The sequence below is a fragment of the Protopterus annectens genome, chromosome 2.part1, assembly GCF_019279795.1.
Source record: "Protopterus annectens isolate FY-2018-M chromosome 2.part1, PAN1.0, whole genome shotgun sequence".
Lineage (NCBI taxonomy): Eukaryota > Metazoa > Chordata > Ceratodontiformes > Protopteridae > Protopterus > Protopterus annectens.
Window position 1 is genome coordinate 951,104,314 of NC_056729.1, and position 27,040 is coordinate 951,131,353.

Below are 27,040 nucleotides of genomic sequence, written 5' to 3' on the forward strand. Positions count from 1 at the left end.
AAAGCAAATCTCTCTTGGCAGCTCCCTTGGGAGGAAAATTAGCACTTTTTGCAGACAACTGGCACATCATCACAAAAGACAAATGGGTCCTAAACATTGTCTCACAAGGATACAGATACCACTTTCATACCTTGCCAAGGATAAAAGGAATGCCAAACCTGCCACCAAATCAATGGGCAGAGGCACAAAAACAAATTACAGCTCTCATGGACATGAGAGCCATTCAACAGGTACCTACACAGGAGCAAGGACAAGGATTTTACTCAAGACTCTTTCTAGTCCCCAGAAAGGACAAAGCATGGAGACCCATTCTGGATCTTTCAGTTCTGAACACCTATCTGCAAGTACCAAAATTCAAGATGCTAACTTTACAGCAGCAGCTTCCCATGCTGGGCAAGAAGGATTGGCTAGTAACGTTGGATCTCAAGGAGGCATACCTACATGTCCCTATCAGACAAAATTGCAGAAGATACCTCTGCTTCATTGCAGGTTCAACCCATTATCAATTCTCTGCACTGCCCTTTGGCTTATCTACTGCGCCCAGGGTCTTCACAAAATGCCTGGCACCAGTAATTTCATACTGCAGACAAAGAGGAATTCAAATATACCCATACCTGGACGACTGCCTTATTCAAGCAGAAAGCAAGGACATTCTTTTAAAACATCTGGCATTTGTCAAACACCTTCTAAGTTGCTTAGGGTACACAGTAAACAAAAATAAATCAAAACTAGTGCCCTCACAAAACATAATATTCCTGGGTGCCAGCTTGAATACAATGGCCCAGATGGCTTATCTCACGCCAGACAAGCAACAACAGCTGACTCAATACTTCAAAATAATGGCAACAAAGACCCAACTCCCTGCAAGAAAAATTCTGCAGGCCTTGGGATTCATGGCATCTTGCATTCTCCTAATACCATTTGCAAAACTGCATATGAGGAAATTACAATGGTACCTGAAAAGCGTATGGACTCAGCACAGCCACAGCTTGGAAACAATGATACCACTCATTCCCTGCCTTCAACAGGAGTTTCTATGGTGGGCACAGGCATGTCACCTCAACAAGGGTCAGCCTTTCACATTACCCACAGCCAGGCAAACTATGACAACAGATGCATCGGACTATGCCTGGGGAGCACACATGGCAGGACAGTGCATTCAGGGCAAATGGACTACAGATCAAAGACATCTGCATATCAATCAAAAGGAAATGCTAGCAGTACAGAATGCCCTAACAGCTTTCAAGGACCTCTTACACCCAGGACAACTAATAATAAAGACGGACAATACCACAGTAATGTGGTACATCAACAAGCAAGGGCACACATTCCTACCCTCTATGCAGGCAAGCAATGACCTTGTGGAACACAGCACTGTCTTACCAAGTTCAACTACAAGCACAATTCCTGCCAGGAAAGAAAAACACATTGGCAGACGACCTAAGCAGAAACATCATCGATCCCCACGAGTGGAAACTGGATCCACAAGTATTTGCAATGATAACTCAAAAATGGGGCCCAGACATAGATCTGTTTGCCAACCCCAAAACTACCAACTTCAAAAATTTTGTACAAGGACATTCCACCCACAAGCTTGGAAAGTGGACGCCCTCTCATTCAGTTGGAAAACATTAACAGTGTATGCCTTTCCTCCACTGCCTCTTCTCGCAAAGGTGCTGCTGAAAGTCAGATTAGAGAGGCCACAAATGATGCTCATTGCACCAGACTGGCCACGCCAGCACTGGTATCCAATTCTAAAGAACATGGCCCACGGCCCACCATGGATTTTACCACAAATTCCTCACCTGCTCACCCAGCGAGACAATTAAATTCTACACAGCCAGCTCAAGACTTTAAACCTGGCTGCTTGGCAAATTACCTAAACAATCAACCAACACCTCTATCCAAAGCTGTTATGGATGTCATTCTGGAGGCCAGGAGGCCCAGCACCAGGATAATCTATTCAGACAAATGGAAAAGATTTTGCACCTGGAACTAGGCTAAAGGCCAAAATCCCCTTGATCCAAACATTCCTCAGATTCTACAATATTTAACTGAGATGTTGCACAAAGGACTTTCCTTTTTTCATCTATTAAGATCCACGCCTCAGCAATTTCAGCTCATTACAACACGGATCCTCCTTTATTTTCACATCCACTCCTAAGACAGTACCTCAGAGGGGCTAAGAACATAAAACTGCCCAGGAGAGCACCAACACCTACTTGGGATCTCAACTTTGTTCTGGAAAAACTTACACTACTGCCCTTTGAACCAGCTTTCTCAGCTGATTTAAAGTTTCTTTCATGGAAAACTGCCCTGCTGCTAGCAATAACTTCAGCTAGAAGAGTCTCAGAGCTACAGGCACTAATGGCAGTGGAGCCTTTCCTCATTTTTCATCAAGACAGAATCTCTCTGCGAACTAACCCTTCCTTTATGCCAAAGGTGGTATCCAGTGTGGCCCTAAACCAAACCATTCATTTGCCCACCTTTTTTCCAAATCCCCAGAACAAAGGAGAAAGACTCCTGCACTCTTTGGACATTCACAGACAATTACGTTACTACTTGGATAAAACTAAGGCTTTCAGAAACTCTGACCAGCTCTTTGTAGCCTATGCTGCAGGATCACAAGGAAAAGCTATCTTAAAACAGACCATTTCAAAATGGATAGGACATTGCATACGTTTCTGCTACACGCATCATGGGAAACCGGTACCTGCTAGCATTAGGCCCCACTCCACCAGGGCTACAGCTACATCAGCAGCCTTTCTCAGGGGGGTGCCAATCAAGGATATTCTGGAAGCTGCAACTTGGAGTTCAGTGCACACCTTCACCAAACACTATCACTTACCTCTATATTCTAAGACTAGAGCTGGCTTTGCCACTGCAGTTTTGCAGGGCCTACTAGCTTCTTCTAACCCTGTTTAACTCCACCACCCATCCTTAGCTTTGGGATTCAACCCAAGTGTGATAACTGCAGCAGGGTAACACGATGAACATAGTGCAGTTTTGTACCTACCATAAATGTAGATGTTCGAGTGTTCACCCTGCTGCAGTCCAGGTTACCCTCCCTCCATCCCCTCTGAACTAGCTGGACTTATCCATACCTTTCTATCCTATACAACCTCTGTGGTGTATTTGCTTGTGACTGAAAGTATTGTTTTATTTTTACTTATAGCAATATGTATTGCCTACCTATTGGGGGCACCTGACACCTGGGGCAAGAAAAACTGAAGAAAATGGCGTTGGATGCCTCTTGTATACCCCTGGCGCACTGACGTCAGGGAGGAAGCGACAGCAACCGACGCCGGACCAAGACTTTGGAACTCTGGCCGACTGCGGGACCGCCTGACGGCAGGATAACCCAAGTGCGATGACTGCAGCAGGGTGAACACTCGAACATCTACATTTATGGTAGGTACAAAACTGTACTTTACCTTCCCTCCAACCCCCTGTTTTTTCACTTACTATGCCTCTTCTTACCTTTACTGTGCTTAAAAACCTTTTTGCTGTATTTGCTTTTGTTTGGAGGTATATTTTTGTTTTTAATTACTTAAATATTTGGCTCCCCCTTTGGGGGGCACCTGACATCTGGGGCACGAAAAACTGATGTAATGGCGTCAGCTGCATGTTTTATACCCCTGACGACCTGACGTCATGGAAGAAAGGGACAGCAACCGACGCAGTTTGTTAATCAGGCCGACTGAGGGAAACCTGCCAGCAGATTACCCAAATGTAATGACTGCAGCAGTGAATACACTCAAACATCTACATTTATGGTAAGTGTACACAACTGTACTTTACTCGCCCTCCCTCCCTGCCTGTTGATGTCTTGTTGTTGTACATGTTTGCTTTGCAGTTGCCCAACAGTACTGTAAATTTGATCTGGGACACTACCCCCAGTCTAGTGTCATTAGCTCATTCTACCCAATACAGAGAGAATGTCTGAGAAGGCCAACCCACTTAGTTTCTTTCCTTCTGTTCCTCCTTTCTCCCTTTCTTTAAAAAAAAAAAAAAAAAAAAAAAGCCTGAATCTCCTTGTGTTCTGACTGTGCTTCTCAAACATTTTGGAAATATAGAGTATATTTTATTGCATTTGCCGTAATATTGTTACAACTCAAGTGCTCTAGGTTGCATTGCATCTGAATTTTGTGGGTTTTAGCTGCTTTTCTGTATATATAGACTTGTTCATCGTGTTTCACTGTTGCAGTCATTACTCTTGGGATGTTCATCGTACTATGCTGCTGCAGTCATCACACTTGGGTTATCCTGCCGTCAGGCGGTCCCGCAGTCGGCCAGAATTCCAAAGCCTTGGTCCGGCGTCGTTTGTCGTTGCTTCTTCCCTGACGTCAGTGCGGCAGGGGTATAAAAGAGGCAGCCGACACCATTTTCTCCAGTCTTTCTTGCCGCGGTGCCAAGCAGAAGCAGTTCGCAAGTGCCGGTCGGCCAGCTCCTGAGATTTCCGAACAGAATTTCAGCCGAAGTCTTCTTTAAAGCTAAGTACCCCGTTGGGGAAACCTTTCTTGCCTCAGACCGATGTCAGACAAAGTTAATAATTGTATTACTTGTGGGAAGCAAATACCTCATAAGGATTTCCATTCCTATTGCATTCATTGCCTAGGCCCAGACCACGACGTCTCTGGTTGTCGGTTTTGCGCTAGGTTCAATAAACGCACTATCAAGCGTCGGGCTGATACCGCCCGACATTATTTTGGTAGACGATTCAATTATATTATGTCGTCGGAGCATCCGACATCAGCTATGTACAAAAAACTAAAGGACAAAGACAGGCAGCCTAGGCCTAGACAGGAAACCAAGGTCTCAGTTAGGCCTGCCACCGGATCCCCGGTAATCGGTGAGGCGCCTACACAGCCCCTGACTACCACTGATTCAGAATTTTCTACTACCTCTCAGAGAGAGACTACCGGGCCTCTGGAGCACGATCCTCCTCAACACGCGGACGCCAGCACGGCTGGTGACCCAGACACTAGGGACAGGCCTTCGGTTTCTGAGGGTGTATTTAAACCGACGACTCTCTCTGTTAAGTCCTACACCAAGTTAAAAGCAATGACTAAAGTTAAAAAACCGAGTCCACAGATTGCCACGCAGGCCCCTATGCCTAAAAAAACTGATGCTTAAAATGGCGGAGGACCTGATTACCCTTATCAGAGGTTCACAACCGCCTCCTGACAAAAGGCCTAGATTAGAGGAAGATTACCTCCTCCTGATCAGGAATCCATTTCCTCAGCAGACTCAGAGGAACAGGATTACCCCTTCCCTTCTTATGAAGACTCTGATGCAGAGGAGTCTATCCCCTCTGATGTTCTTCGTCTTCCATTGCTGCAGTCCTGACTATTGGGTATAGTCCGCGTCCCAGTCGGCCCGAATACCAGAGTATAAGGCTGACGTCGGTCATGGCGCCTTAGACTGACGTCAGTACGTCAGGGTACTAATGCGCATGACCGACGTCATTTCCTCAGTCTTTTGCCGCATGGTCCGATGCAGAAGCAATTTTGCGAGTGCAGGTTGGCGTTCTGAGATTTTCCGAAACCGGAGTTTCAGACCGAAACAGAGTTGGCTAAGTAACCCGTTGGGAACATTTTGGTTTTTCTTGCCTCAGTATTTAACGGATGTCAGAAAAAGTGAATAACTGTATTTCTTGTGGGAAGCAGATACCGCATAGGGATTATCATACATTGTGTATACCTTGTTTAGGGCCTGAGCACGACGTTGTTGGTTGCCGCTCTTGTGCTAGATTTAACAAGCGCACTATTAAGAGGAGGCTAGATTGTGCTAGGTTAGTGTTTGGGAAGCGTTGCAATTATAATATGCCGTCGGATGCTCCGACGCCCGCTTCATCCAAGAAGCGCAAGGACAAAACAGTGAAGCCTAGGGGTGAGGAACCGGCAGTCCCGGACGTCGGTTCTTTAGTAGGCTCAGTGGAGCCAGAGGTTTTGCCAGGAGTCTCCGTGGAGTCTCAGGCAGATACTTTATTGTTACAGGATGTGCCCTCTCAGGAGGTAGGCCAGGCTGAGGGGGCTTCTCAGGTAACTGTTCTTCCCTCTCTTCCCAAGGTAGTTAGGGCCTCTCCTTCTGTTGCCAAAGCTTCTTTAAGAGGTAGGCCAAGTTCAGCTTCTGTGGGGCTTCTCCTAGCATTTCGGCTCTGTGCCTAAGATACATATGCTTAAAATGGCAGAAGATTTGATTACTCTGATTAGAGGTTCTATGCCCACGCCTGATAAGAGGCCTAGGGTGGAACAGGAGTTTGATAGTTTTGAACAGTGTTCACAGGCTTCAGAGTCTTCTGTGGTCGACTTACAAGAGTTTCCTACTTATTCTGATTCTGATGTGGATGATTCCACTCCTACAGCTTCTCCTCCTGAGGATTTTTCATTTTCAGAGACTCTTCACTCCATGAGGGAGCACTTTAAATGGGAAGGCCAGGATTACTCTGATTCCAGGAAAAGGCTTAGGGAATTCTTGTTTTTACCCCAGCATAGGCCCTTAGCTATTCCTCCTGTGTTGAATGTGGTGGAGGATGTTTTTGTAGAGGCTTCCCTGAACCCTGACTCCTTGCCTCCTGCTCCTGTTAAGCCTGATAGGTATTATAGGGTGCCCGAAGCTCATAAGTATTTGTTTAAGAGTCCTAGGGGACCCAGAAACTGTTTCTCAGGGGCCTAAAGGTGTTAAAGCTTCTGTGGTTAAAATCCTGTACCCTCTGATAAAGAGGCAAGGGCTTTGGATAGGTGGGGTAAGAAAGTGTATACTTCTTCCACTCTAGCCATGAGGGCGTTGAATTGTCAGTTTCACATGCTAAAATATCAGAATTATCTCCTTTCACAATTGAAATCTAAGGTTGATGCTTTGGCGGAAGGTATTGAGTGTAAAGAATTGCTGGATTTGGTTCATGTGTCTGAACAAGTGGGTAAGCATTCTTTGCAGTGTGGTTTTGATGCTGTTCAGGCCTCCTCGAGGGTGGCTGCTACTAGTTCTGTTCTTCGCAGACATGCCTGGTTGAAGGATCAGAATTTAGCTGAGCATGTTAAGACCAGGATTTTGGATGCTCCTTTACAGTCTGATGTGTTGTTTGGACCGCCTGTGGAAGCAGTTTTAAAGAAAATGGAGGACAAAGCTAAGTCTATGCAGACTGTTAAAGATTTTTTGCAGGTGCAGCCTCCAAGTTTAGTAGAAATTGGCCTGCTAAGGGGTGGACATACCCTGCTTATGGTTCTCAGTCTAGGGGTAGGTCTAGACGTGGTAGGGGCAGGGCTCAAGGTTCGTTTAGGCCTAGATCAGAGAGTTCACCTGCTCAGTCTTCTGGTGAGGGCACGGGTCAGTCCTTTCGTAAGCAGACCCAATGACCTGCCTTTTCAGCTGCCAGTGGATTCTCGTCTGGCAGCTCCTTTGGGAGGAAGACTGTCTCTTTTCAAAGAAAATTGGGATTTAATCACTCAAGACAGATGGGTGCTGGATATCATTCATCACGGTTACAGATTTTATTTCCACACAATGCCCCCTTTCAAAGGCATGCCAGATGTTCCTCCTCCACAAAGAAAAGAGGCTCACAAGCAAGTTTCTCAGTTACTCCAGATAGGGGCCATTCAGCCAGTCCCTGTATCAGAAAGGGGCTTCGGATTTTATTCTCGCCTGTTCCTAGTACCAAAGAAGGGGAACACGTGGAGACCAATTTTGTTTTTATCTATCCTCAACACTTATCTGGACATTCCCAAGTTCAAGATGTTGACGTTACAACAACTGTTACCTCTGCTGGGCAAAGATCACTGGATGGTAACTTTAGATCTCAAGGAAGCTTACCTTCATGTGCCTATAAGGCTAGGTTGCAGAAAGTATCTGCGGTTTCGAACTGGAGATTTTCATTATCAGTTCTCTGCATTGCCCTTTGGCTTATCTACTGCGCCCAGAGTATTCACAAAGGTTCTGGCTCCAGTGATAGCTTACTTCAGGCTTCAAGGCATTCAAATCTATCCTTACTTGGGCGACTGCCTGATTCTGGCTCAAGAAAAGGAAGACCTTCTACAGCATCTGGAATATGTCATAGCAGTGCTAAGATGCCTGGGGTATTCTGTGAGCGAAATAAAGTCCAGTCTAGTACCCTCTCAAGACATGTGCTTTCTGTTTGTGAGACTGAATACAGCAGCCCAGATGGCCTTTTAACCCCGGACAAACAAAAGAGTCTGTCACTTTACTTCCATCAACTATCTCATCAGTCCGTGCTGACTGCAAGGACAGTCCTTCAAGCATTAGGGTTCATGGCATCTTGTATTCTGGTGCTTCCCAATGCCAAACTGCATATGAGGAAGCTGCAATGGTATCTCAAAAATGTATGGACACAGCACTGCCAGGATTTGGACACTGTCATTCAAATAATACCTTGCCTTCAAAAGGAATTCTTGTGGTGGGCTCAGGAATGTCACCTAAACAAGGGACTCTCTGTGACCCGGCCAGAGGCGAGTCAGATTTTAACGACAGATGCCTCGGACACTGCTTGGGAGCTCATCTAAATGGAAAGTGGATACAAGACAAGTGGCCTGCCAGACTACAGCATCTACATATCAACATGAAGGAGATGTTAGCAGTCCAGTTTGCATTGATGGCTTTCAAGGAGTTACTTCTTCCAGGGCAGGTGTTGATTCTAACAGACAACACAACTGTCATGTGGTACATCAACAAGCAAGGGGAACACATTCTTATCCTCTATGCAGGCAAGCAATGATTTTATGGGAGACTGCGTTAAGCCTGCAACTAACTCTTCAGGCAAGGTTTCTGCCAGGAGCACAGAACTCCCTAGCAGATGTGTTAAGCAGACAAATCATGGATCCCCACGAGTGGAAACTGGATCTTCATGTATTTCAGAAATTGACAGTGTCATGGGGAACTCCAGACATAGATCTGTTCGCTTCTCCACTAAACCACCAGCTGCCAAAGTATTGCACAAAGGGGTTTCATCACACAGCTTGGAAAGTGGATGCTCTGTCTTTCAGTTGGAAAAACCTTCATGTCTATGCCTTTCCACCTCTGCCTCTTCTTCCAAAGGTATTATTAAAGGTCAGACAAGACAGGCCAAGGATGATTTTGATAGCTCCAGATTGGCCTCGGCAACACTGGTATCCACTACTACGGAGTCTGGTAAGGAAGCCTCCATGGCCTTTACCTCTGATTCCTCATCTGTTATCTCAGAAGGATGGTCATCTGCTCAATGTCAAGCTTCACTCTCTTCATCTAACAGCCTGGCATATTCTCTCTTGAAGCACAGCAGGTCTCAACTTCCTCAACAAGTTTTAAATGTGATTATGGAAGCTAGAAGACCTAGTACAAGGAAGGTGTCATGAACAAATGGAAGAGATTTTTATTTTGGAGTACAGCAAAGAATTTGCAGATTTCTGAGCCTAATTTGAGTGTGGCTCTTCAATATCTTACTGAGTTATTGGACAAAGGTTTGTCCTTCTCTTCCATTAAGATTCATGCTGCAGCAATTTCAGCTCATTATGATTGTGACCCACCTTTGTTTTCCTATCCTTTATTCAAGCAGTTTCTTAGAGGGCAAAGAATATAAGACCCCCGTAGAGCTCCTACTCCTGCTTGGGATCTCAATTTTGTGTTGGAAAAACTTACTCTACAACCTTTTGAGCCTGCGGCTACTGCTGAGTTGAAATACTTGTCATGGAAGACTGCTTTTCTGTTGGCCATTACTTCTGCAAGAAGGGTGTCTGAGTTGCAGGCCCTTATGGCAGTAGAGCCCTTTTGATTTTCCATAAGGATAGGGTATCATTACGTACTAATCCTTCCTTTATGCCTAAGGTGGTTTCTAGTGTGGCTTTAAACCAAACTATTCATTTGCCTACTTTTTATGCAGATCCCCAAAATAAAGGGGAAAAGATTTTGCACACTTTAGATGTACACAGGCAATTGAGATATTATTTAAGCAGGACTAAGGATTTTAGGCAGTCTCAGCAGTTGTTTGTTTCTTTTGCCTTGAGTTCACAGGGCAAGCCTGTGTCAAAACAAACTATTTCGGTGGATTGGCTTTTGCATTGCATTTTGTTATTCCCATCATGGCAAGGAGATTCCAGCTGGGATTAGGCCTCATTCCACTAGGGCTACTGCCACTTCAACAGCATTTCTAAGGGGGGTGGCAACTAAGGATATTTTGGAAGCAGCTACTTGGAGTTCAGTGCATACTTTCTCTAAGCATTATCATCTTCCTATCTACTCTAAGTCTAGGGCTGGTTTTGCCACTGCTGTTTTGCAAGGCATGTTATCAGCTCCTACTTCCTTATAATTTGCCAGCCTCCCTTTCCTCTGCTTTGGGATTCTACCCAATAGTCAGGACTGCAGCAATGGAAGACGAAGAACATAGTACAGTTTTGTACCTACCATAAATGTAGATGTTCGAGGATTCCATTGCTGCAGTCCAATTTACCCTCCCTCCTTCCCCTCTGTGTTTAGGGGTGGTTGTGTAGGTGAGTTTACATGCTTATATTTTTTGTATATATTGTTGTATATATTGTACATGTTTTTTGGTGCAGGTTTTTTGGGACTTGTCTTTTTGGGTCTTCTGACATCTGGGGCAAGAAAAGACTGAGGAAATGACGTCGGTCATGCGCATTAGTACCCTGACGTACTGACGTCAGTCTAAGGCGCCATGACCGACGTCAGCCTTATACTCTGGTATTCGGGCCGACTGGGACGCGGACTATACCCAATAGTCAGGACTGCAGCAATGGAATCCTCGAACATCTACATTTATGGTAGGTACAAAACTGTACTTTTCTCCTCCTGAAGACTTTTCTTTTAGAGAAACCCTGCACACCATGAGAGAGCATTTCCACTGGGAAGGTCAAGATTATTCTCATTCCAAGAAAAGACTCCAGGAGTTTCTTTTTCTTCCTCAGCATAGACCCCTAGCTATTCCACCAGTCTTAGACATTATAGATGATGTTTACAATGAATCTAGCCTAAATCCAGATTCCATACCACCAGCTCCGGTCAAGCCTGACAAATATTAGAGTTCCTGACTCTCATAAGTTTTTGTATAAAAGCCCTCCAGCAGACCCAGAAACCATTTCCCAGGGTCCCAAGGGGGTTAAGGCCTCTACAGATAAAAATCCACTTACAGCTGAAAGAGATTCCAGGGCATTAGAAAGATGGGGGAAAAAGGTGTACACGTCCGCCACTTTAGCCATGAGGGCATTGAACTGCCAATTCCACATGATTCAATACCAGCAATACCTGCTTACTCAGTTAAAACAGAAAATGAGCCCTCAAACAGATCAGCCAGATTTCAAAGAAATACAAGATTTGTTGCATGCAGCAGAACAGGTGGGAAAGCATACCCTGCAATGTGGTTTTGATTCTTTGGAGGCCTCATGTAGAGCAGCTGTTACAGGATCTGTTATACGTAGGCATGCTTGGCTAAAAGAGCAAACCTTGCCAGAACATGTCAAAACAAAGCTACTGGATGCTCCACTGCAAAGGGATGCGTTATTTGGTGTCAAGGCAGAGGAGGTTTTAAAGAAAATGGAAGAAAAAGCAAAATCAATGCAAACAGTTAAAGAATTTTTGCAGGTACAACCTCCTCGCTTCAGCAGAAACTGGCCATCAAAGAACTGGTCCTTTCCTGCTACAGACAGACCCCATAGGGGCAGGTACAGATGCCCTAGGGGCAGAGGCCAGACACAAGGCCCCTTTAGACCTAGGCAATGGCAAGCAACAACTCAAAGAGGGGGAGATGACAGATCTCAACCCTTCAGGAAACAAAGACAATGACTTTCCTCTTCGCCTGCCAAGCAAGATTGCCTAGGCAGCACCTATAGGAGGAAAACTGGCTCTTTTCTCACAAAACTGGCACATCATAACAAAGGACAAATGGGTTTTGGATATTATTACCCGAGGCTACAGATTTCATCTACACACTTTACCACGGATGACAGGCATGCCAAATCTGCCAAGAAACCAATGGGCAGAGGCTCAAAGACAAGTTACAGCCCTCATGGACTTGAAAGCAATTCAGGAGGTACCTATCAAAGAGCAAGGTCAAGGTTTTTACTCAAGACTGTTTCTTGTACCAAGAAAGGACAAAGCCTGGAGACCCATCTTAGACCTTTCAATTCTAAACACTTATCTGGAGATTCCCATATTCAAAATGCGCACTTTACAGCAACTTCTTCCCATGCTGGGCAAGGAGTCTTGGCTGGTAATGTTGGACCTCCAAGAGGCATACCTGCATGTCCCTATCAGACAAGATTGCAGAAGATACCTCAGATTTTTGGCAGGTACAACGCATTATCAATTCTCTGCATTGCCCTTTGGCTTATCTACTGCGCCCAGAGTATTCACGAAATGCCTGGCATCAGTAATTGCATATTGCAGACGACAAGGGGTTCAAATTTATCCATATCTGGACGACTACCTGATCCAAGTGGACAGCAAAGACATCCTACTACAACATCTGGCTTTTGTAACAAAATTGCTAAGTTGCCTAGGGTACGCAATAAACAAAAAGATGTCAAAACTAATACCCTCACAAGAAATAATTTTCCTGGGTGCCAGCTTGAATACAGCGACCCAGATGGCTTACCTCATGCCAGACAAGAAAAAACAACTGCCTCAATACTTCAAAAAGATGGCAACTTTTACCCGGCTAATTGCAAGGAAATTCCTGCAGGCATTGGGGTACATGGCATCCTGCATTCAACTAATTGCACATGCAAAGCTACATATGAGAAAGCTACAATGGTACCTGAAAAGTGTATGGTCCCAGCACAGGCACAGCCCAGAAACAATTGTACCTCTCATTCCCTGCCTTCAAAAAGAGTTACTATGGTGGGCTCAAGCATGCCAAGAAAACAAGGGTCTCCCTTTTGTACTACCTCCAGCAAAGCAAACCTTGACAACACATTCATCAGACTACGCCTGGGGTGCACATATGGCAGGACAGTGCATACACGGCAAATGGTCTGCACACCAAAGGCATCTGCACATCAATCAAAAGGAGATGCTAGCCGTGCAAAATGCACTAATAGCCTTCAAGGACTTTTTGCATCCAGGACAACTTCTAATAAGGACAGACAACACCACAGTAATGTGGTACATAAACAAACAAGGAGGAACTCACTCCTACCCATTATGCAGACAAGCCAATGGTCTTGTGGAACACAGCATTAGCTTACCAAGTACGGTTGCAAGCACAATTCCTGCCAGGAAAGGAACATTTATTGGCAGACAAATTAAGCAGAAATTTGACAGATCCTCACGAATGGAGACTGCACCCACAAGTATTTGCAATGATAATTCAAACATATGGGGTCCACCAGACATAGATCTGTTTGCCTCAACCAGCAATTGCCAACTACAAAAGTTTTGCACAAGGGATTATCATCCCCTGGCCTGGAAAGTGGATGCCCTTTCATTCAGTTGGACAACGTTGTCGGTCTACGCCTTCCCTCCTCTGCCTCTACTGACAAAGGTACTACTGAAATTCAGATCAGACAGACCACATATGATCCTCATTGCCCCGGACTGGCAACGTCAGCACTGGTGTACCCACTATTACGAAGCCTGACTCACAGCCCTCCATGGATCTTGCCTCAATTCCCCAAACTCTTAACACAGCAAAACTCTCAGATCCTTCACAGCCAACTCAGAACCTTAAACCTAGCTGCATGGAGGATACCTTGAATTACCAATCTACTCTCCTCTCAAAGGATGTCCTGAATGTCATTCTGGAGGCCAGGAGGCCCAGCACCAGAAAAACTTATTCAGACAAATGGAGACGTTTTTGTGCATGGAACCAGGCCAAAGGTCTAGATCCTGCCATCCCAAACATTCCACAAATACTCCAATATCTATCTGAGATGCTACACAAAGAACTTTCCTTTTCATCTATAAAGATCCATGCTTCAGCAATTTCAGCTCATTATGATATGGATCCTTCCATTTTTTCTCACGCTTTACTAAGGCAGTTTCTCAGAGGGGCAAAAAACATAAGACCCTCCCAGAAAGCCACCAACTCCAGCTTGGGATCTAAATTTTGTGCTAGAAAAACTAACACTTCCTCCTTTCGAACCTGCCTTTACAGCGGATCTACAACATTTATCATGGAAAACAGCTCTACTGCTGGCAATCACCTCAGCATGCAGGGTCTCTGAATTGCAGGCGCTTATGGCAGTGGAACCTTTCCTCATTTTCCATCAGGACAGAGTATCTTTAAGAACCAACCCTTCCTTCATGCCAAAGGTAGTTTCCAGTGTGGCACTCAGCCAGACCATACACCTGCCCACCTTTTATCCAAATCCACAGAACAAAGGGGAAAAACTCCTTCACTCTTTGGACATTCACAGACAGCTACGTTACTGTTTGGACAGGACAAATGCCTTCAGAAAATCTGACCAACTTTTGGTATCCTATGCAGCAGGGTCAGAGGGTAAACCTATTTCCAAACAGACCATCTCCAAATGGATAGCTCATTGTATCCGCTTTTGCTACTCTCACCATGGGAAACCAGTGCCTGCTAGCATTAGGTCTCATTCTACCAGGGCTGCAGCAACCTCAGCAGCCTTCCTCCGAGGAGTCCCAACAAAGGACATTCTGGAGGCAGCCACCTGGAGTTCAGTGCACACCTTCACCAAACATTACCATCTTCCTCTATACTCTAAAGCCAGGGCTGGCTTTGCCACTGCAGTTCTGCAAAGCATCCTAGCTGCACCCAACACAGTATAGCTCCTTCCACCCAACCTTAGCTTTAGGACTCAACCCAAGTGTGATGACTGCAGCAGCATAGTACGATGAACATAGTACAGTTTTGTACCTACCATAAATGTAGATGTTCGAGTACATATGCTGCTGCAGTCCAGGTTACCCTCCCTCCATCCCCACTTTCTAGCAGTGTTTTCCTCCATCTACAGGTTCAACAACCCTCTGGATACATGTCTATGTGGTGTATTTGCTTACAGCTACCACTTTTGTTTATCCTCTTATGTATGTTTTGCAAACCATTTATGTTGCCTTGCTAGATTGGGGCACCTGACATCTGGGGCAAGAAAAACTGAAGAAAATGGCGTCGGCTGCCTCTTTTATACCCCTGCTGCACTGACGTCAGGGAAGAAGCGACGACAACCGACGCCAGACCAAGGCTTTGGAATTCTGGCCGACTGCGGGACCGCCTGACGGCAGGATAACCCAAGTGTGATGACTGCAGCAGCATATGCACTCGAACATCTACATTTATGGTAGGTACAAAACTGTACTTTATCCTGCTGACAGGCTACCCGCAGTTGGCCAGAATTCCAAAGTCTAGGTCCGGCGTTGGTTGCTGTCGCCTCTTCCCTGACGTCAGTGTGCCAGGGATATAAAAGATGCAGCCAACGCCGTTTTCTTCAGTCTTTCTTGCCGCGCGGTGCTCGAAGCAAAAGCAGTTCCAAGTGCTGGTCGGCCGACTCCTGAGATTTTCAAATCTGAATTTAAGAACCGAAGTCTTCATTAAACCTAAGTACCCCGTTGGGGAAACTTTTTTTTCTTGCTCCAGACCGATGTCAGAAAAAATTAACAATTGAATTTCTTGTGGGAAGCAAATACCTCATAAGGATTTTCACTCTTACTGTATTCCTTGCCTAGGCCCTGATCATAACGTTGCTAGCTGTCGGTTTTGTGCTAAATTCAACCAACGGACTATGAAGCGTCGGTTCGATTTTGCATTTCATTACTTTGCCCGAAGATTTAATTATATAATGCCGGCTGAACAGCTGACAACTGGAGTTTACAAAAAACACAAGGACAAGGATAGGCATCTGAGACCCAAAACCAACAAAGCCTCTTCTAGGCCAGTCACCGGTTCTCAGTGAGGTGCTTTCGCAGCCCCTGGCGCCCGCTACCTCAGAGCCACAGGCCGCTACCGACTCCCACGTGAAGCCGACTGGGCCTCTGGAAACTCAAGGTATTGGACACTCGTAAATCAATCCCTCAGATGGGTCCGGAGCCGCTGAGCAGGCATTGGCATCTGAGGGTGTCTTCAGACCTACACAACTATATGTTAAACCATCTTCAGCTTCAAAGACAAAGACTAAAGTAGCTCTAAAGACAAAGAAAAAGTACAGCATTCTCCTATTCAGACTTCCATGCCTAAAAAACAGATGCTCAAAATGGCCGAAGACCTAATTACTTTGATCAGGGGTTCCCATCCCCCTCCTGATAAGAGGCCTAGGCAAGAGACAGAGTATGATTCTTCTGATCAGGTATCTATTTTCTCTGATTCCTCTTCTGAACAGGATTACTCCATGCTTCCCTATGAGGATTCTGATGCTAAAGAATCAATTCCTTCAGCCTCTCCTCCTGAGTACTATTCTTTTGGGGAAACACTGCATACTATGTGGGTGCATTTCCACTGGGTGAACCAAGATTATTCTGAATCTAAGAAAAGGCTCAGAGACTTCCTGCTTCTTCCTCAGCACAGTCCCCTTGCTATTCCACCTGTTCTAGACATTGTAGATTATGTATTTTCAGAGTCCGGACTGTCCCCTGACTCTCTTTACCCCCTGCACCTGCTAAGCCAGACAGATACTATAGGGTCCCGGATTCTCATAAATTCCTATATAAAATCCCCGCTGCTGACCCAGAAATTATATATCTCAGGGTCCCAAGGGGGTTAAAGCTTCCACTGCAAAAAAACCCTGTCCCCTCTGATGGGGATTCTAGGGCTTTAGACAGATGGGGGATACAAGTTTACACTTCTGCCACCCTGGCTGTAAGGGCTTTAAATTGTCAATTTCATATGCTTAAATATCAGCAGTATTTAATGTCACTACTTAAACAGAAAATGTTGACAAATCCTGAATGTTCAGAGAACAAGGAATTGCAGGATTTATTGCATGCAACTGAACAAGTGGGAAAGCATACTTTGCAATGTCGTTATGATTCACTGGAGGCCTCTTGCAGGGCCGCTGTTACAGGTTCTGTTATTTGAAGGCATGCTTGGTTAAAGGAACAAAATCTGCCTGATCATGTTAAAGCAAAATTATTAGATGCACCATTACAGCATGATACTTTGTTTGGTACTAAAGCAGAAGAGGTGTTGAAAAAAATGGAGGATAAAGCAAAATCCATGCAGACAGTCAAGGATTTCTTACAGGTACAGCCACCCAGGTTTAGCAGGAACTGGCCTTCTAAAAATTGGTCCTTTCCAGTCTCAGACAGACCACAAAGAGGCAGATACAGGCATCCCAGAGGCAGATCTCAGCCCCAAGGCTCATACAGGTCTAAACAATGGGGTGCTCCTACCTCCAAAAGCGGAGAAGACAAATCACAGCCTTACAGGAAGCAGTCCTAATGACTTTCCTCTACCAGATCCAAGCAGTTTTCTTTTGACAGCCCCCTTAGGGGGAAAACTAGCACTTTTTTCATCAAATTGGCAAATGGTTACCCAAGACAAATGGGTTCTGAACATAGTGTCCCAAGGTTACAGGTTCCATTTTCACACTCTGCCAAGGTCAGAGGGCATGCCAGACCTGCCAAACAATCAATGGGGAGAGGCACAAAAACAAATTACAGCCCTCGTTGACATGAGGGCCATTCAGCAAGTACCACAACAAGAGCAGGGGCAAGGATTTTACTCCAGACTTTTCCTAGTACCCAGGAAGGACAGAACCTGGAGACCAATTCTGGACCTGTCTATACTAAATACGTTTCTGGAAGTTCCAAAATTCAAAATGTTGACTCCAAAGCAGCTACTGCCCATGCTGGGCAAGAGAGCTTGGCTCGTAACTTTGGACCTAAAAGAGGCATACCTGCATGTCCCAATCAGACAGTCTTGCAGAAGATACCTCAGATTCATAGCTGGCTCCATGCATTACCAATTCTCTGCACTGCCCTTTGGCTTATCTACTGCGCCTAGGGTCATTACAAAATGCCTGGCACCAGTAATTGCGTTTTGCAGACAAAAAGGAATTCAAATATATCCCTACTTGGACGACTGCCTAATTCAAGCAGAGAACAAAGACACTCTTCTAAAGCATCTGGCGTTTGTAAAAAGATTACTAATTGGCCTAGGGTACACAGTAAACGAAAAGAAATCAAAACTAGTGCCCTCTCAAGAGATAATATTTCTGGGTGCAAGCTTAAGTACAACTGCCCAGATGGCTTATCTCACGCCAGACAAGCAAAAACAACTGACTACTTACTTCAAGAAATTGGCAACAAAAACCCACTTATCTGCAAGGAAAATCCTGCAGGCCTTGGGTTTCATGGCATCCTGCATTCTACTAATTCCATATGCCAGACTGCTTATGAGGAAACTACAATGGTATCTGAAAAGTGTTTGGACTCAGCATTGCCACAGCCTGGAGACAGTAATTGCACTCATTCCATGCCTACAACAGGAGTTTCGATGGTGGGCAGAAGCCTGTCACCACAACAAGGGTTTGCCATTCAGTTTACCCACAGCCAGACAGACACTGACAACGGATGCATCAGATTATGTCTGGGGGCCCATATGGCAGGAAAATGTATTCAGGGCACATGGCCTGCAAACCAGATGCATCTTCACATCAATCAAAAAAATATGCTAGCTGTTCAAAATGCCCTGACAGCTTTCAAGGGCCTGCTTCATCCAGGACAATTACTGATAGACAGACAACACTACGGTCATGTGGTACATAAACAAGCAGGGAGGTACACATTCCTACCCCTTCTGCAGACGAGCAATGATCTTGTGGGACACAGCATTGACTTTTCAAGTTCACCTGCAAGCACAATTCCTGCCAGGAAAAACAAATACTCTAGCAGACGAGCTAAGCCGAAACCTCATGGATCCCCACGAATGGAAACTGGATCCAGAAGTCTTCAGGATGATAATAAGGAAATGGGGATGCCCAGACATAGATCTATTTGCCTCCCCTCTCAACTGTCAATTGCAGAGATTTTGCATAAGGATTTACCACGAGCAAGCTTGGAAAGTGGACGCCCTATCATTCAGCTGGAAAAACCTAACCGTATATGCTTTTCCCCCACTGCCTCTCCTTCCCAGAGTACTCCTAAAGGTCAGACAAGAGAAGCCAAAAATGATTCTGATTGCACCAGACTGGCCACGCCAGCACTGGTACCCAATCCTAAAGAGCTTGTCTCAAGGTCCAGCATGGATATTGCCTCAAACGTCTGACTTGTTGACCCAACAAAACAATCCAATCCTGCACAGCCAACTCAGGACCTTAAATCTGGCAGCATGGCGGATAATTTAGCCATTCAGAAAATTCCTCTTTCAAAAGCTGTTATGGATGTTATCTTGGAGGCCAGTAGGCCCAGTACCAGAAAATCTTATGCAGAAAAATGGAAGAGATTCTGTGCTTGGAACCAGGAACAAGGCATTGACACGTCTTTACCAAATATTCCTCAGATTTTACAATACCTAACTGAGATGCTGAACAAAGGCCTTTCTTTCTCATCAATTAAAATTCATGCCTCTGCCATTTCTGCACATTACAATACGGAACCACCTATCTTTTCTCATCCTTTAATAAGGCAGTACCTCAGAGGGGCCAAAAACATTAGGCCTCCAAGGAGAGCACTAATTCCAGCCTGGGACCTCAATTATGTTTTGGAAAAACTCACACTGCCTCCTTTCGAGCCAGCATCAACAGCGGATATTAAATTCTTATCCTGGAAAACAGCTCTGCTCCTAGCCATAACCTCTGCAAGGCGAGTCTCGGAGTTACAAGCACTCATGGCTGTGGAACCTTACATCATTTTTCATCCAGACAGGGTTTCTCTGAGGACAAACCCTACATTTATGCCTAAGGTGGTGTCCAGTGTGTCCCTCAATCAAACCATTCACTTGCCTACCTTTTTTACCCAAATCCACAGAACAAGGGTGAGAAAATTCTGCATTCTTTGGACATTCACAGGCAGTTACGCTTCTACTTGGACAGAACTAAAGCTTTCAGAAAGACTGAGCAACTTTTAGTGTCATATGCTGCAGGATCACAAGGAAAGGCTATCCCAAAACAGACTTCCTAAATGGATAGGCCATTGCATCCGTTACTGCTATTCTCAACATGGCAAATCAGTGCCTAAGGGCATTAGGCCTTATTCCACCAGAGCAGCAGCCATTTCAGCAGCCTTCCTCAGAGGAGTACCAACCAAAGAAATATTAGAGGCTGCAACTTGGAGTTCAGTGCACACCTTTACAAAGCACAAACACTTGCCTCTCTACTCTAAGTCCAGAGCAGGCTTCGCCACTGCAGTTCTGCAGGGCCTCATAGCCTCTCCTAATCCTGTTTAGCCCAGCCACCCATTCTCAGCTTTGGGATTCTACCCAAGAGTAATGACTGCAACAGTGAAACACGATGAACATAGTACAGTTGTGTACCTACCATAAATGTAGATGTTAGAGTGTATTCACTGTTGCAGTCCAGGTTACCCACCCACCATCCCCCTTCGCTTTGCTGGGACTTATCTGCACTTCTCTGTCCTATACAACCTTTTTGGTGTATTTGCTTGTAGATGAAGGAAATGTTATTTTTGTGCATGCATTTCTTATTGCTATATTTTTCAGCCTACCTATTTGGGTCACCTGATATCTGGGGCAAGAAAAAGTGAAGGAAATGGCGTCGGCTGTAACTTTTATAACCCAGGCGCACTGACGTCCGGGAAGAGGCGACAGCATCCGATGCCGGACCTAGACTTTGGAATTCTGGCCGACTGCGGGTAGCCTGCCAGCAGGATAACCCAGGAGTAATGACTGCAACAGTGAATACACTCGAACATCTACATTTGTGGTAGGTACACAACTGTACTTTCTCTGTATATGTAGACTAGCTAATTATTCTACTATATTACTGCCTCTTAAATCGTTTTTCAGTTGTGCACTTGCCCCTCTTCATTTAAAAAGTTTTAAACCACTAATTTTGTAGAGTTTGAATTGCATTTACTGTTTAGGGCTACACACTCAAGTGTGTTAGCCTTTTCTGTGTTTATTTACTGTATTATTGCATTGATTAGCCTGTTTTAACCAACCCCCCCCTCCAAAAATACTATCTTGTTTGCTCGTTTCCCGCCTTTCCTAACTAGTATAGTCCAGATCCCAGACTTTGCTTGTCTCAGGACTTTATTTTCTGTGTTCAGAGCTATCCAGATTTTGCTGTGGTAGAGGGAAGTCCTACTGCTTACCAGTGGGAGTGATGAGCATTGTACTGCCTATCTAACACTAGAGGAGTGGTTTCCAGCTCTGAAATTGTAATTTTATTAGCCTTTTTGGGCTGATTTCTATCTCTTTCAACTTTCTGGCTTAAAAACGCATGTGTTTGCGCAATTTTCGGATTGTGCAGCACCGCGGGGCTACAGTTAAATTATTCCAGGTGCCAGAAAGTCTGCTGTTCTAATTTTCCCTTAGAACTAACTGATTTCTCAGTAGTAGCACTAAAATCTGAACCCCTGTGACTAGCACTTGCTCTAGAACCTGTTGCAAAGCACTAGGAAGTCTGAAACTGATACAAGCACTCAACTCTCCTCGTCAATAAGGAGAAATTAATCATAGGCACCAAACAGCCTATAATTGCAAAGTACCTTGCAAAGGTAAGGGAAAAACAGCTCTTGTACTTTACAAAAAAAGCACCTAAACTGGCCTGTCCAAGGGTCAGCTTTTAGTTATTTCTCCTGTCCACCTGGTGAGTCTGGGCATACTGGGGCAATGCAGCAACTGCCTCATGTACACAGACGGGTCTATGTCATATAATCGAACTTCCAAAATTTCGAACACCATATGTTTGAATTTGGAAGTTCGAAATAATACAACGAAACCCCAGAACAGCAAATTTTTTCCCAGGGAAAAAATTTGCTCTTCCGAAAAACACACACAAGCAAACCAAACACCTAATAAACCTACAACTACACCTTACATATGCAACAATCTATGCACTAACCCAAGCCCAAGCCCTAACCCTAAGGTCCGTCACTATCGCACACTTACCTTACCCGTGCCCTAACCCTAAAGTCCGTCACTATCGCACACTTATCTTACCCGCGCCCTAACCCTAATGTCCGTCACTTTTGCACACTTACCTTACCTGCACCCTAACCCCAACGTCCGTCACACTCGCACACTTACCTTAACCCGATCCGAAACATTCACACCACAGTACAGAAAATGTCGAAGCCGTGGAAACAGCCAACCAAATTATTTCCTTAGGAAAGAATTTGAATTTCCGCAACTTCGACATTTCTATTTTTTGAACTTCCCCATTCGATCTTCCAAGACTCTACATTTAGGACGGTCGATTAAATAACAGGAACTCTACATAGACAACCTTCTCCTCCTACCACTCAACACTATAATTTGCGAGAGATGCACTTACATAGCCAAACTGGAAGCAAAGCTCTCTCCAGCCAAGATTGTGCTAGATAGTCAAGAAGAGAAGGTTAACACCTGCACTACACCCCAAGCAACACATAGCCCTTCAAAACCCACACCATCAATACCCACACATAGCAACACTAAACCCACATATGCGGAGGGTCTTAACATTAACCTGCCCAAGCAACAAGGACCTCCGAAGCTGAAACGCAAACAAACACCAGTCACAACCAAAGTGACCCATAGCTCACAACACCAGTGTGCCACCCAACAACAACTCCTAAGGCAAGACAATGTACCAAACACTTTAGTCATAGGTGACTCTATAGCCAAGTGCACTGATGTCCCACTCACCAGGCTGAACAAGGAGAAAATTACAGTCGAGTGGATCTGCCACATAACGTATGCACTCAAGTCACTCCACAACAAGTGCAAATACGACTTTGTCATTGTCCATGTTGGAGTGAATGACTTGAGACGTACCTCCCTGGACTACATGAAAAGAGACACGGAAGACCTCTCAGATCATGTGGCCCAGGCATGTATGAACCTAGCCCTGAGTAGCATCCTGCCTTCGCCCAGAATGATACCACAGTATAAGGACAAAATGACTGACTTCAACAATTGGCTAAGCTTCTGGTGTCATTCAAACGGGATCCAGTGTCTGTCTGTCTGGGAAGAGATGATCGATAAACCACGATGCTTTGCCAGAGATGGTCTGCACTTGTCATTCCTGGGATTCAGGTTACTGGCTAAAGCTCTTACCACCCCTACAGTGCCTTTTTTAGGCAAAGATCAAAGGACAAAACCACCACTGTAACAGATACAAGCATGCAAAATCTGAAGGTAATGCTACTCAATGCTAGAAGTCTAAACCTCAAAATGCACTCTCTCTCGAGGCACTCCTAAAAATGGAGAACATCGATATCTGTGCAGTAACTGAGACCTGGTTCAAGACTCCAAAGAACACCCCTTCAATACCAGGCTACAACTCTTACCACACTTTTCGGCCACCAAACATGACCGAAACACTAAAGGTGGATGAGTGTCCATATTCACACCTCCAGGCTAGTTGCCCAACACAATGCATCTGAAATTCTCCAGGTGCAACTAACACTAGGCAAGACTGCAATCCAAATTGTAGCTTGCTACAGCTCCCCACCATGCCTCAAGAGTCTCACTACACCTTTCTAAACATACTGGAAAATATTAAGATACAACCAAACACCCTAATACTGGGTGATTTCAGCTACCCTGCCATTAACTGGGAAAACTAATTGGATACCAACACCTTTTCCCAACGGTTCTTGGAATTCATAAATTCCAACGCCTTGGATCAACTAATCCATTGTCCCACCAGGGGCTCCAATATCCTAGACCTGGTCATTACCAACATGGGAGATAGATGCTCCACACCAGTGGTCACCCCCTCGTTGGTCATGTCTGACCATAAGCAAATCACCCTTGACATCCACATCCCACCCCCACCCCCCAATAAGGAAACCACCGTAAAAAACTTCTCCAAAGCCAACTTCATGCTACTCAAGTCAGAAGCGACAAACTTCATGACACCCATGCAGATGGGATGTGAAAGTTCGACTGCTGAATCCTACACTAAGGCACTATACAAGCACATCCACGCATGAATAGTGCCATCCCAAGTAGAACCAAGAATGCTCTCCTCCAAAAAAAGGAAGCCAATCTGGTGGTCCCTTGGCATAAACAAACTATACAACAGAAGGAAGAAGCTGTTGCAGAAAAGAGGAAAATCCCAGGATGCAAAAAACTCCCTTACCAGCCTCAGTAAGAAGCTGAGATCCCTCATAAAATCCTCCAAAGCTAGTTATGAAAATAACATTGCCAAAGATTCCAAAGACAACCGCAAGCCATTCTGTAGTTATGTCAAGAATCTAAATGGCAATGCTCAAATCTGCTCTGAGCTACAACAGAATGACATTAAATATACTGATCCCAAGGATATTGCCAGTATCTTGGCAGATCGATTTAGTGCCAACTTCACCCCCCCCCCTCACCTCCTGAAGGGCCCATCTCAATGCCAAAAGATTGTCAAATTCCGGTAATCACGGCCACACAGGTAGAAACCACACTCTCCAAAGCTAAGAATACCACATCCATGGGACCTGGTGACATCCCGTGCCGTGTACTACACAAACTATAAAATGAACTGGCACCTCACCTAAGTGTCATGTTTAATCATAGCTTCACCTCAGGCTTTGTGCCCACTGGGTGGTGTACAGCTACAGTTATCCCACTCCACAAGGGGGGATCCACCTTGGATCCCGGGAACTACTGTCCCATCAGTCTGACGAGCATGATCTGCAAAGGCATGGAACGCATTATCATGGAACTTATAAACAAAGACATTGGCAACCTTCAAACACTGGACCCCACCCAGTTTGGGTTCGTGAAGGGACGATCTTGTCTCCTGAACCTGATTGACTTCTTCAAATCAGTCTCCGGAGCTGTGGACGATGGTAAGGCGGTCCACACAGCCTATCTGGACCTCGCCAAGGTTTGCAACACCATCCACCACTCTGGAATCATAGATAAACTTACTAAGCTGGGCATAAATCCCTATGTCACTCGATGGGTTGCCAATTGGCTTACTGACAGAACCCCGACTGTAAAAGTAGCCTACTCCAAATCCAGCTCCAGACAAGTGGAGTACCTCAGGGTTCAGTCCTGGGACCGCTCTTGTTTGGCATCTACTTCTCTGACGTACAGGCCAACACTAAGGGACTCTGGCTAACAAAGTTCGCAGATTACTGCAAACTGGGAGCCATTATTGAATCCCCAAATGATGTGGATATTCTACAAAAGGGCCTTAAAGAAACAGATGCTTGGTGCCAGAGCTATGGGCTCAAGCTTAATGCCAAGAAATGTATAGTTATCCCCTTTGGGAAAAAACATGTACCCATGAATTACCACATAGGTGGCAGTACACTAAACACCGAAAGTGTGATGAGAGACTTAGGGACACAGGTGGACAGTGGTCTCACCTTCGATAACCACATCGCCACAACAGTCAGGAAATTCTTCTGTGTGGCACACCTCATCACTTAGGGCTTTTCATTCAGAAAAAAGGAGGTCATTGTCCCACTGTACTCATCCCTCATTAGACCCATAATAGAGTACAACGCCCCGTTTGGTATGTACCTCACAAGACATCTGCATCAGCTGGAAAGGCCACAGAAATACCTCACTAAAAGAATCACAGGCCTAAAGCAGATGCCCTATGCTGACAGTCTAAAAAAAAAAAAAAAACTCCAACTGTACTCTGTGGCATATCGTCTACTCCGAGGCGATCTCTACTTAACATACAAGGCCATGTCAAACCCTGAGCTGTTGGAGATGCTCCACTTAAAGAAATCCTAATCCCTCAGAGCCACACGTTTCGGGGATCTAAACCTTGTCATCACAATGAACAAAACATGCTGGAGGGATAGGTTCCTGACCCAGAGACTCCCCATACTCTGGAATAGACTGCCCATACATGTCAAGCAGAGCGCCTCCTTGGCCCTCTTCAAAAGGAACCTTGACGATTGGATGGGAGATAGAAAATTCACCCCAGGGATCATGTCAGTCGCCCTGCTAGACAGGGGTTCAGGGAAGTAAATATTGTGGGAAGAAATATCCAGGGAATTATGGCTAGGCTTGTATAGGCCCTAGGGCCGATAGCCTAGTACCAACCTGTGAACCTGACCCAGGAAACCTATACCACGTATTTAAACTTATTATAAACACTAACCATCCAACCCTTTACCATATTCATGGGTGACTTTAATTACCCCACTATTAACTCATGTACGACACCAAACTTACATACACAGAGATTCCTGGATTTTGTAAAAACAAACTCCCTGGACCAGATAGTCAATACACCAACCAGGGGTGCAACGATACTGGATCTGGTCCTCACTAATATCGGAGAGTGCTGCACACTCCCTACTGTAATGCCTTCCCTGGTAAGGTAAGACTACAGAATGGTCTCCTTTGAAGTAAAAACGTAGACCCACAGCTAAACCTGGAAGATTCAGGAAATATTCTAAGGCTAACCTCCTGCTTTTAAGTGACAACCTTCCAAAATTTCAGGCCCCCATAAACCCTGTAAACACCGCTGCCTATGCAGAACAGAAACTCTGTACAGGCATGTTAATAGCTGCATAGAGGCAGCTTTACCCACCAGGAAGAAGTACAGAACTAACTCAAAAAACAAACCACCCTGGTGGAATCACAAAATCATTGGGCTGTATAACAGGAGGAAGAAAGTCATGGCAATATTAGGAGGTGCAGCACCCAGCAGGTTAAAAGCGCTCTCATCAAACTAAACAAACAACTCAGAGGACAAATAGTCTACCAAAGTCAAATTTGAGGCAAGTTGGCCTCCCAGGCCAAGGACACCCACAAAGAATTCTTTAGCTATGTCTGCAATCTCAAAGGCAGTACACAATTGTGTGCAGAGCTCATTGTAAATGAAGCCACCTATACAGAGCCAGAAGACATAGCAAGCCTCCTAGCTGATAAATTTAGCTCCAACTTTACTCTTCTCTCCCCCTCCCCCCCAAACCTTCCCTTGGGAAATATCATCAAATACAACTCCCCCTACTATCACTAGGGAACAGGTCCTTAATGCTGTCTCTAAGACCAAGAACACTACATCAGTGG

The 27,040-nt window shown here is 45.1% G+C and overlaps 1 protein-coding gene across 1 annotated transcript in view; it reads left to right on the top strand.

Annotated features, from left to right (window-relative positions):
* Positions 1-27,040, top strand: part of FBXL5 (F-box and leucine rich repeat protein 5) — a 2,105,165-nt gene that overhangs the window by 480,794 nt on the left and 1,597,331 nt on the right. The gene's annotated exons all lie outside the window — the stretch shown is intronic.